This window comes from Artibeus jamaicensis, unplaced genomic scaffold (assembly GCF_021234435.1).
Source record: "Artibeus jamaicensis isolate MK-2021 breed Jamaican fruit bat unplaced genomic scaffold, CSHL_Jam_final scaffold_3151, whole genome shotgun sequence".
In the NCBI taxonomy this organism is placed as follows: Eukaryota; Metazoa; Chordata; class Mammalia; order Chiroptera; family Phyllostomidae; genus Artibeus; species Artibeus jamaicensis.
In genome coordinates this window covers 1,413,852-1,426,259 of record NW_026522037.1, presented here as the reverse complement: position 1 = coordinate 1,426,259, position 12,408 = coordinate 1,413,852, and positions in this window count along the sequence as shown.

Below are 12,408 nucleotides of genomic sequence, written 5' to 3'. Positions count from 1 at the left end.
CACTGTCCTTCAATGTCCTTTGTTGATTCAAATCACTCAACACACATTCGAGCCCCTCCCGCATTCCAGGCTCTTGGCAGTAGGGCGGTGACTGCGTCAGACACGCCCCGGCCCTCACGGAGCTTAGGTCTGCTGGGGAGATGGGCCCTGAGGGTAGAAGTATCTGGACACAGGAGAGGGGCAGGGAACCAGCCAGGAACACGCCCACTGCGAGGAGCAGGGTCCTGGCTAGAGAGGCTCAGCCCACAACAGAGTCACTGTCCCATCCAACAATTAGGTCTGAGAAGGGGCCAGAGGTATTGGATCAGCTGCTTGATGACCTCAGAACCCACATCTTGGCATTCTCTTGGCCTTTCCCTCAGGCTCACAAGATGACTGCAGCAGCTCCACAGCCATCATGTTGTCATTCTAAGCAGGAAAGGTAGGGAATGGGAATGCAGGCTGCACCGTGCCCTCTGAGCAGAAAAGAAAAAGCTTTCCAAGACCCTCCCCTGTCCTGTGGCCAGACCAGCTGTGAAGCGTTAGCTGTTTAGCTGGACATACCCCTGCTTCATACAAACGTCAAGGAGATACACAGCTACATTGCAAAAAGTGAAGAACAGCAAGTTCCTCAGATGTCCCAAGGCAGCAGGTTTCTGGCCCACGAGGTCCTGTGAAGTCTCGCGTCTTGCCACTTCTCCATCAAGACAGGGAGCCTGAGAGTAGCGAGAGGTCACTGCGGGGTCCTCCACAGGGAGCCAGGTGACAGATTTGCATGTTGAAGCTCACAGGTCGCCGTGGGAGCAACAGATGGGGCATCTGAAAGTCAAGGGTACCTCAACTTCCCATTTCTATTAACAGCTTGAAAGGAATCTAGAAAGGCAGAAGTCAAAAACTAGGATTAGGAAGTGAGTGCCCATAGTCAGCGAAAACCCAGCCTCGGCTGCTTAGCTTCAATGCTGTTTTAAAAAACAATAACAACAAGAAAACCAGAAAAGAAGAAAAAGATACATGGGACTCTCTCCAGCTGACCCTTCCAACAGCGAGATGAAGTCACGTGGGAACATGGCGTTCGGAGCCACATTTGCTGGCAGAGATCTCTCTCTTCACGCCTCGATTCCGTCATCAATGAAATGGGGGTGTATGCCTAGTGCCTGGCTTTATGGGGCACCCAACCAGCACAACTGTCCTTCCACAGTGCATTTAGTGAAAAACCTGAACATGTATGCAGACAATGCTGGAGTGCCTGACTATATACAGCAAATATTAACAGGCCTGACGAGAGAAATCAACAGCAATGCAGTAATGCTAGGGGAGTCTGATGCCCCGTGTTCCACAGTGGATTGCGCATTTGGACAGAAAGTTAATGAGGAAACACTGCATCGAAACCCATTCCATCAGATGGGCTTCACAGACATACACAGAACAGCTGAACCAAAACCAGCAGACTACCCATTCTTCTCAAGCGCACATGGAACAGTCTCCAGGATGGATCATACCTAAGGCCACAGAACAAGTTTTAATGCATTCAAGACTGAGCCCAGCCCTGGCTGGTGTAGCTCAGTGGCTTGAGCGCGGGCCTGCGAACCAGAGTATCGCGGTTCAATTCCCAGTCAGGGCACATGCCTGGATTGCAGGCCAGTTCCCAGAAGGGGACACACAAGAGGCAACCACACATTGATATTTCTCTCCCTCTCTCCTTCCCTTCCCCTCTAAAGATAAATAAATAAATACATACATACATACATACATACATACACACATACATAAATAAATAAAGACTGAGCCCATGCACCTTTTCCAACCCAATGGTATGAGACTAACTAGAAATCAATCACAAGAAGAACACTTAAAAATTCACAAACATGGAGATTAAACCAAGTGCTCCTGAACTACCAAGGGCTCAAAAGAGAAATCAAAAGGAAATTCAAAAAAATATCTTGAGACAAATGAAAGTGGAAATACAACATACCAAACCTTATAGGATGCAGCCAAAACAGTTCTAAGAGGGACATTCATAGAGATAAATGGCTACTTTAAAAAATTGCCCTGGCTGGTGTGGCTCAGTGGATTGAGTGCTGGCCTGCAAACCAAAGGGTCGCAGTTCGATTCCCAGTGAGGACACAGGCCTGGATTGCAGGCCAGGTCCCCAGTATGGGGCATGGGAGAGGCAGCCACACATTGGTGTTTCTCTCTTTCTCCTTCCCTTCCCCTCTCTTTAAACATGAATAAATAAAAACTTAAAAATAACAATAATTTGAACACAGAATTAGCCACCTTCCACAGGTTGTCTTTATATTCCCAATAGGCTCAGGGCAGCTGCAATGACAACAGTGTGATCTTCCACACAGGACACTGGTGTACCCTCCGTGCAGACAGCGAACCAGCTCCCTGCCCCACCCCCTCCCACCCGAGCACCACCCTGGGATGCATTCTTTTTTTTTTTTTTTAAAGATTTTATTTATTTATCTTTGAGAGAGGAAGTGAAGGAGAGGAGGAGAGAAACATCAATGTGTGGTTGCCTTTCCTGCATCCCCTGCTGGAAACTGACCTGCAGGGAACTGGCCTGCAACCCAGGCATGTGCCCTGGCTGGGAATCGAACCGCGATTGTCTGGTTCGCAGGCCCGTGCTCAATCCACTGAGCTACACCAGCCAGGGCCTAGGATGCATTCTTGATAGCAAGTGCAAGGTGCTTACCTGATGCTTAATGAACATTGGCCGCCTTTTACATGTCCCTCTTCTTTTGGGGGGAAGGTGCAAATCTGAGAGGCGGGACAGGGTAGAACGTGGGGCTCCGTCCAAGGAGCTTTCACGCCAGACTGGGGACAGCATCGCCTCTGATCACAGAGGCAGCGGGCTGCCAGTGGGGCGTGCGCCCAGCTGCAGACCTCGCTAACCTCATCTTTCCTCAGGTTTCATGGCAACTTGGTAAATTATTTTTTCCCAGTTAAGATCATAATAAAACCAACTCGGGAAGAAAATAAAATAAAACAAGCTGGAAGGGGCTTCAACATATCCGTTGTCAGTTTTACCATCACAAATAGAATTAGTCCCGACGTTTAAGGGGCTTCCACCAGCCTCGCTTTTGTAGGGCCCCCTCCTGAGAATATCCCGGGGCAGAACATCGTTGGCTATCGTTCATCCTCCCCTAATTTATTAGATTCCGTCTATACATCACTGCGCTTATTTCCACAAAGAGGTTTTTAAGCAAATAGAAGTAAATGCAGATTTAATTTATTTCCCCAGATGAAGAAATCTCGAGAAAATCAATTTTCATTTGCAGAGGTACTGTGGCGGCCGGACACCCCCATTATTACGTGCTGCTCCCCCCAGCTGGCCTTTACATGACGGATAGCTTCATTTCTCGGCCATGATTCTATTACTTACAGAAAAAACATGTTGCAGGAGCATTAAAGGTCTAACTTAAACTGACAAAAGTCACCAGCCAGCGCGCTGGGCTTTAACTTACTCCGGGGGATGGGAACGGTGGGGGAGAGAGAGCACGTTGCTATGGTGACTCCTGGCCACCGCTTTAACTTGCTGCCCCCACACTGCTAGTTTATGGAAGACCTTTAACGCCACCTACACAAAGGAAGGGGTCTCGGCCCTCGCAGGAGAAGGTCTGCGGGTGGATTCTCTCTCTTCCCTGAAGCTGCGCCGCCACCGAGAGCCTGGTGCGTGGGGGTGCCCCTGAACAGTGATAGCGTGGAGAGGTCCCAGGTCTCGGGTCCTAAACGCTCCGCGCATCCTGGTTGGAGAGGCCCATGCTCTTTGACAAACATGAACTAGACCCTCTTCTCTGTCCTGACGGTTTCATCTCCCTCTCCACCCTCGCCCTCAGCCCTTAGATGTGAGCTAGGGCCTGCTCGCACCAGCCGAACATCCCCTTCCCGCTCTGTGCCCGGGGTGCGTGCGCCTCAGCAGCGTGAAGTCGGCCGTGATGGGAGCATCGGGGCCATGGAAATCAGCAGACGGCACCAATCCCCGAGCTTCGGGTGTCCCTTGAACACGTCGAGCTCCTTGCTCCGAAGTCTTTGCCGCTTCAGGCCCCTGGGCACCGAGCAGTCTCGTGGTAGATGCTATCGCTTCCCGACTTCTACCCACCTTCCTGACTCCCAACCACACAGGCTTCCCGCTCCCAGCAGCCAGGCCCTCACTGACCCCCAGGACTTGCTCTGGCCACCATGGGTTGCCAGTGGGGAAGGCCGGAGTGCCAGGAACCCAGGCACTGTCCCCACCACCCCTTCACAAACATGATCAGGAGCTAGCGGACAAACAGCCCGGCTCCTGGCCCTCCGAATGGGGTGGGGGGTGCATCTTCCACTTGCTCCCTGGGCCCGGTGCCCCTCCCAGCAGCCGGCCCACCCTGCAGCTGACTGGGACATCACTTGCAATAGTGGCCACTCAGGCAGCTTTCTGTGCACATTTCTCCTCCCTCTGTGTCCCCCTACTCAGGATTCACCTGTCCCCCTTCGGGATTAGGGACTGCCGTCCAGGGGTCCCTGCAGTCTCAACAGGGGGTGGCACCTAATGTCTGGGTCCACGTCGGCCCAGCCGTGGAGCCAGGTGGACCTGGGTTTCTAGCTCGTGCCAGCCCACAGGTGAGTCAGCTCCCTGGAGCCCGGCGTCCTCACCTGCAGAGTGGGGACGGTCACGAACGCCCTTCCCGGGTTGCTGGGCAGAGGAGGGAAGCGAGGAAGGCAGTGCAGCCCACGCCCCCCCCCCAGGTGCCCCCCAGCACGTCACCGCCCCTGCTGTCCTCCTGCAGTCGTGCTTCAGGTGTTTTCCCCTCTGGTTTGGTGTCTGAGTCCCCTGCGTTTCTGAATCTCGGTTATGATTAAAAACGTCCAACCTGCAGCTCTGCCGTCTGCCCCGCCTCCGCCGCACCGTCCCCCACCTGCAGGAAATCTCGGGGCCTTATCAGAGAAACCGCTGGGGGCTCCACGCCCAAGCTGCGCCCTGTACCCCGGGGTGCTCACAGGCCACGTCCATCCGGACTGTGCTCGTAAATTGTCCGCAAACACCGAGGAGAGAAGTCAAACTCCATGAGTGCTAAATGAATTGATTTTTCTAAAGATTTTATTATTTTTAGAGAGAGGGGCGGGAGTGGAGTAGGCAGGAGCCCCCCTGCCTGGAAAGCGCTCAGTTTTCATTTCACTTGAACAGCCTCCTCCTCTGCTCCCCGATGTTGGGCGTGCCTCCCCCCACATCCCTCCTCTGGGGGTTCCGGGCAGCGGAGCATCGTCCTGCTGGGTCGTGGGTCCCCAGCGGGACTCGGGCTCCCCGGCCTGCCTCCTGCAGGAGCCCTGCCGCCAGGGCGGGCAGTCCCGAGCTGTGTGCACAGACCGGGCACGATACCCCTCGGGCGGTGCAGGAAGTGGGCCCCGCAGCCCCTCCCCGGCCACACCCCTTCGGGCCCAGAGGTGGGGAACCCTACCCTTCTTCCTTTCCCACCAGCAGGTTGGTTACAGTGCCACTGTCTTTCCTTCCTGCCAGTGTTTTCACCTCGGGCTTCTTTTCGAACACGTGCGTTCGTCGCGGGAACTGAGTCAGGGGGAGAGGCACACGGCAGCCCCTGACAGCTGAGTGTCCCGCGACACAGCCCCCCACACTGAGCGGCTTAAACAGCAGGCGCTGGTTGTCTCAGTTCTGCAGCCAGCAGTTGAAGCTCAGGTGCGGGCAGGCGGCTCCTCCCCGAGCTGCAGGGAGGGCCTGTGCCAGGCCTCTGCCCGCTCACTTCTGCTGGCCGGCACAGTGGCCCAGTGACTCAGCCAAAAGACAAATGTGGCCACGCTACTACCCCTGACACCCTCCAGTGTTTCCTGCTGATCTTGGGATAAAGATGAAAACTTCTGGGCTTGGTCCTCGCCACGCAGCCCTGCCCTGCACGGAGTCCCCACCTCTCTCTGCCCGCCTGCCGCAGGGCCTCTGCAAATGCTGTCCCCTCAGCTGGTCACTCTCCCCCTTGGTCACCTAGCTGTGTGGCTGCACCACATCTTCCAGTGTCACTTCCTCAAAAAGCTCCTGACCCAGTCAGCACCTCTTACTATGGGCTGTCAGAGTACAGGGCACAGAGCCCCTGGGACAGTTTGCAAGTCTGAACTCGTTCATGGGGTCACCTGGTTCTGCCCCACACCCCACGGGCCCGGCAGCGCCTTGAGGAGAGCAGAGGGCCCGAGTCAGCTTTTCTTCATCGCCATTTCCCGGGAGCCCAGCACAGCCTGGCGCGCAGTAGGCGTTCAATAAACACTGACTGGATGAGTCCATTCATTTGTGATATTAATAATATATGTTATAAACCTATAATGATGTCAATGTTATAATGACATTAACGAATCAATGACCATACATGTCCACCCATCTAATAATTACCCACCACAATGAAGGATTTCACAGAAAACCTGTGACACATTCACATTCATGGCTTAAAAAAAAAAGTCAAGAAGTGCTGTGTTTTGGCCCTGACAGCTGTGAAGCATTGGTCCTTCAACCGGCTGTAAACGGCACTGGGCACAAGGGACCCATTTTTCCAAGTGAGGTGAGGGCACCCCCCGCGGGGGGTGGGCATTTAGGGAAGGCCGTGGCAGAGGAGAAAGAACAGGCTTCCCCAGGCGGGGCGGGCCCAGCCGCCTCCTGGGGCGGGGCTCCCGACGGAGTGGGGGGGTCCCCCACCGGGTGCCCAGCGGCACTGTGGAATTCCCTTCCAACAGGTTCATGTCCCCAGCTCCGTATGTCCTGGGCTCATGTATCGAGAGCCAGGAGGAGAGAAGCCAGGCATCGGGGTGGCGCACAGGCCTGAGGACATTATCAGGGCCAATGACCCAGGTGGTGTCTGTGTGTGGTCACAGAGACGGGGGGGGGGCCCCGAGGCCCCGGCTCGTTGCCAGGGAGCCCCGCGGTGTCACGGCTCTCAGCAGCGCCCTTCCCACTGCGTCACACCCACCACCCCTGCCTCCTCTGCGGTTCCAAACCCTGGGCCAACCCCGGCACCTCCTGTGGGGGGCCCGGGGGGCCAGCACTGACTCGGAGGGGAAACCGGGGCAGCCCAGCGAAGCAGCCACCCCGGTTGGAGGATGGAGGGGAAGCAGGCTGAGCTTGAACCTGCCCAGCCTGCTGTCTTCTCACAGGTCTCCACAGAAACCACAGAGAACGGGGTGGGGGCAGGGAAACGAGAGCATCCAGAGGGAGGCCGCAGGCCCCGGCGCCAACGGCCAACCCTGCGGGCGGCCGCCCTCAGCACCCACTGTGCCTTCCCAGCCTCCCGCCCAGACGGGGCTGCCCTTGTCTCCCCAGGGAACCCTGAGCAGTGAGGAGTCAGGAGGACGCAAGTCCCCGATGAGGGCGGCTCCCAGGCTCCCTGCCCCTGCCCGTTCAGTGACGCCCACAGCACCCCGACGGCCCACTTTCTTTCACGTTTCCTTGTTGTCACTCACACGCCGAGATGACAACATCGGCCCTCCAAGGGAGCCGGCCCAGGCCGTGGTCTGGGGAGAAATGAGGCCAGCCCAGTCCTGCACCGGCTGCCACTCCAGGCCCGGAAACGCCCCTGAGGGCCAGGTATGTTCTCAGCACCAAGGCCCCAAATGGCAGGTCGGGCCAGGGGGCTCCTGCGGGGGAAGAAGCTCACCTCACCCCCTGGCCCCGTGTCCGTGGCCCTGCACCTGAAAGTCCATGTTCTGCAGAAAACTCTTTCCTAACACGGCAGCAGCGCATGACCACAGCGCTCCCCCCCCCTCCCCCGACAGCATCATCCGTCAACGCCAGAAAGCAGGACTCGGGCTGCCCGAGCTCCGGGATGAAGGCTGCAGCTGAGAGTGCGCACCTGTTCCGGGGCGCTCTGCCAAGGCCGGGAGATGCCAGCGTCAGCCCGGAGAGCCCGGAGGAGGGATGGCGGGTCTGAGCAGGCCTTCCTCCCGGCAAGAGGGGGGCCCTGGTACCCCCGGGGTGACCTGGTCTGGCGAGAGCTGGACGGGGCTCCTGGTCCTTCTCCGGGGCTTCAAGGACTATAACGTCATCTCTCATCAGGGTCAAGGGTTAAGTTCTCTGTTTCCAGGTACGAGAAGCTGCCCCCTCAGGTGCTCTCAGGTCAGGAGCAGAACCTGTGTCTGCGGCAGCCCTTTCGGTGGCGCCCCAGGTGGGGGAGGCAGCTGCCATCGAAGACACCTCGACTTTCCTGGGGGGGGGGGGAGGGAGAGGCAGGCTCGGCTAATGAGAACGAGCAGCTGTAAGCTCCCGAAACACCAAATGCAAACTGACACGCTTCCACTCAGCAGAACAGAGAAGAAAGCCCGCGCCGAACCTCCCTGGGCACCCGCTTTGTAGCCCGCAGGCCAAGCTGTCGTTTCGGACTACAGGCAGCGGACTGCTGCTCCTGAGCTTCCCCGGGTCCTGGCTGTTTCGCCTTGTTAATCCGTCCAGAGTAATTCTCCCCGCGTTAGCGATGGCTTGCTCTCCGTGGGGCCTTTTGCAGGTGTGACATCGAGTTCCTGGGGAGAAGGTTCCACTGTCACAGTTAAATAAAGAAGGCGAGATCGTCTGCTTTTCCTGGCCCCACACTCCACCCCAACATACATGACATCCCTGCTTTTCAAATATACAGTCGGCCTCCTGCGCTTTGTAAGGACAAAATGGTAAATGCTGCCTCTCTCTTCTCTGGCCGTCAGCTGAGGCCAGGAAGAGAAAGGCGCCGTAATTCTTCTCCTTATGAAAGTGAGAAAGCGCTACCCGAGGACAGTAGCTGGGGCTGACCTTGACTCGCCCTTGCCTGGAGCCCGGTTGGTCTTTCAGTCATTTCAAAAAGGGCCTTTGAAGTGTCCAGGCAGGAACCTGTGTCCCTTGTCAACGGGCCCGCAGGTCGGGAGCCTGCACCCCTAGGGCTGTGTCCGCAACTCTCTGAGCTCTTGACATGCTAAAAAATAAAAACGGGCTGACCTCCTGGTGGTTGGAATGGTGTCGGCCGGCTGACGAGTCTAAAAAGAAATGAACAACCCCTGGAACAGGCGGCGCCAGGGAAAGATCGATCCATTCATCGGTTTCCACCTTGGTTTCCTTCTTTTTCTAAAGCGCTTCTGGTCTGCGGACCCCGGCACCTGCTTGGACCGATTTCCTCCTTCGGGCCCAGGATGCCCTGGGCACTCGGGCCCTGGTGCACCCACTTCCGCCCCTGCTTGTGGGGGTCCCTCTGGGATGTGCGTATCAGACCTGGGCTGGAAGTCCTCTCCATCCTGAGAGCCATGGGCTGAGAAACAGGGGCCAGGTTCTTTCCAACAAGCCCCGCATCTTGAGCCTCAGTTTGTCCGCCTCCCAGGGACCCACACACCGGGCGGCTCCATTTGCTCACCTAGGATGTGGTGGCTTCAGGATCCAACCCAGGTCAGCGCTGACGTGTCCGTCAGAGAGCGGCAGCTACGATGCCCCCCGCCGCCAGCTCGGCCTCCTTCCCCCTCTCATCTCTGCAGGAGGACAAGGGCTTCTTGGCCTCCCACGAAGCCGATCCCCTGACCCCAGCTCTCAGGCCTGTCCAGGGGGCCCCCCTTGGTCAGCTCTCCCTGTAACACTCCCACTCCTGGTCCCCCCATCCCAGGACACCCACGACCCTTACACGTGTCTGTTTTCATCCAGACACACGAGTGTGTCCCATCTGCTGTCACCGTGAAACTTTATGGCTCCTCGTCCACGTCACCGTTTCAATTAAAGCGCCCGTCTCTCCACCAGGAAGTGCCCCCGTGCCCCACACATTCCCAGAGAGGACTGGCATCTGTTCCGCTCTTCTGATCCATCCCCTGTGTCCACTGAGGCCTGGCTCCTGGCCTCCCCCTCATCGGGGCCTGTCTGGGCTCCGCCTCCCGATACCCAGGCCCCTGTCGCCCCGGCGCGCCCTCCCCAGCTCTCAGTCGCCAGGACAGCAGCCCTGGCCCTGGCTGGAGTATTTTCTCCGCCCCCCTCTCTGTGATGGTCCTGCCGCATCTTCTGGTTCACCCGTTTGATGAATTTTGCACACCATTCTCTGCTTATATTTGCATAGAAAGTCAGTAATTAGCCATGCAGCATTTTGTTAAACTTCCCCGTGAAGCGCCAGAGAAAAATTCATCGAGTTGTACCGTATCTCACTCCTGAGTGCGCCGCGCTCCGGGCCCCAGCACTGGCTCGCCTGCCCGCCGCGGCGCCGTCCTGAAAATTGCCATTCTTGTCTTGATTACTGGGTCTTTTCAGCCTCGGAATTAGTTTGCAGGGTACAGAGCAGTTTCCACCAACTCCATCCTTTTCCAGAAGGGTCTTGTTTACCAGAGTTAATTTTGCTCATATCGCAACGCGCTTGAAAATAAGTATGAATCTTGTTTATTTTCATTCGCAGCGTTCCACCAGCAAGTAGCAATTGGAACTAAATTACAAGTGTTCAAGGGACGTGCTCACATATTTCAGAGCTGTGGGGAAACATCTTGCTGGACAAAGCCAGGTTCAAACAAAGCTATAAACCAGACTGTTGTTAGCTTTAGCACCCCCCAGGGAGCGAGGCCCTGGTACCCCCCCAGGCCTGGTGGAGCGGGGGCTGGGGAGGTGGGGGCAGCTGGAGCCGTTTGTTTCGGTTGCAGAAGCCGGTCACAGTGTTACCATTTGTCTCTTCCATCCCTGGCAGGCGGCTGGGATGGCATCAACGTAACGGTTCCTAGCCCATTAGAAATGCAAACCTTTTTATTTCCTTGGAAATAAATCTCTGCTGATTTCCAAGGCTGCCTGAAAGGCAGACCTGCCAAGGAAGGACTTCGTACTTTCCCAGGGAGGCCCGCCGCGTCTTCCCAGGAAGCCGAGAGCTCTGTGCCCGGGGAGGGGGCAGGAAGTCAAGCAGCAAATCTGGGAGGTGGGCTTGCCCCATGCTGGGGGAGCCACCCTGGCAAGGTCCTCACCCTGTGTGGCTCTCCCTGTAGCCCAGCACATGGCCCACGGGCTGCACGGTGGCCTGTGTGGGCAGGGCCTGAGGGGACGTCAGGAGTCTGAGAACCCAGAGCAGGACCCCCACCCCCACCGTGAGGCGGAACCCAGAGAGGGCTTTCTCCGGCAGTGGAGATGCAGCAGGGACCAGAAGCCTGGACTCCAGCGGCAGTTTGGGGGTCTCTGTTGGACCCGTAGCAGGATCACCGCGGCAGGACTGGGCGTCCCGTGCCAATGCCAGGGTACGTCGTGAGAGCCTTGAACACCGTGTCACCAGAAATGTAGGGGTCCTATTTTTCATCAGACTTCACGTCAGGGACCCTTATCGTCCTCTCTGATCGACAGCAGCTGGGAGGGACCCCCAAACTCTTTACTACAAAGTATTTCTGCCCCTCTTAACTGCCTCTGAATTACTCATCACTCAGACTCGGAGTTTGGGTTTTTACATGCAATCCAAAACATTTAGGAATCCTCTGGGCTGATTGCAAACATGACCCTCTTCCTCCATCCCTGGCCAAATCCACGCCCTTTGCCTCTGACACTGCACCGCCTCCCAGCAAGAAGCTGGGGCTCCTCCCACCCCCTTGGAAGCAAGGCTGGTCACATGATATGCTCTGGCCAATGGGATGCACAGAAGGGATGACGTACATAGGTAGGTACGCATGTTCTCCTTGGGAGCCCAGGCCGCAGGAGACCTGGGCTCTGGTGCTGACCCCTCCCTGCTGTCACCAGGGACAGGGCCTGCTCCCTGCCAGGCACAGCCACTCAGCCCGCTGAGGCCACTGGTACTCTGACAGCCAAGCCCTGGCTGGCACAGGTGAGCTAGCTAGGAACAGCAGGACCACCAAGGCCACCTGTGGACCTCCGAGCAGCTACAACGGCCAGGTGTGTATGGCCTGGCTGGGGCCATGTAACCATTGTCTCCCAGCTCTGCCGGCTGGAAGTCTGAGACCCAGGCAGGAGCAGGGCCGGCTCCTCCCAGGGACTCTCTCCTTGGTGTGTACACAGCCATCTCCTCCCCATGTCCTCACCCGGTCATGCTCTGTGTCTCTCTGTTCTAATGTCCTCACCTTATAAAAGCAATGAGTGACGATGCCATCAGGACACGCCAGGCACTGCCTGCACTGGGGCCATAAAGAAGTACCAGACAGGGTTCGTGCCCCACCCTGGATTCGTGAGCACCTGTGGGGTCTTCCTCGTACTAACCCCGTACCCCAGGCCACCCACACACACCCACGCACCCCCCTCGTCTGGAAGCGTCCCTCCCCCGCTGGCGGCTGGCGCTCCGTCCTAACTAAGCAGACTCCGGGAAGCACAGGGAGAGAAGGCGGTAAGGCCATCCTCCCCTCGTGTCTTAATATTCACTCACGTAATAAGAAGCTACATGTTGCTGCCCCAGGCAGTAGCTTGTTCTGTTTTAATTAACTTGCCTTTTATTGAATTTCCACATCTGTCACCAAACACAACACCTGAAGGAGCGGCTGTAGAGTCGGCGGTCC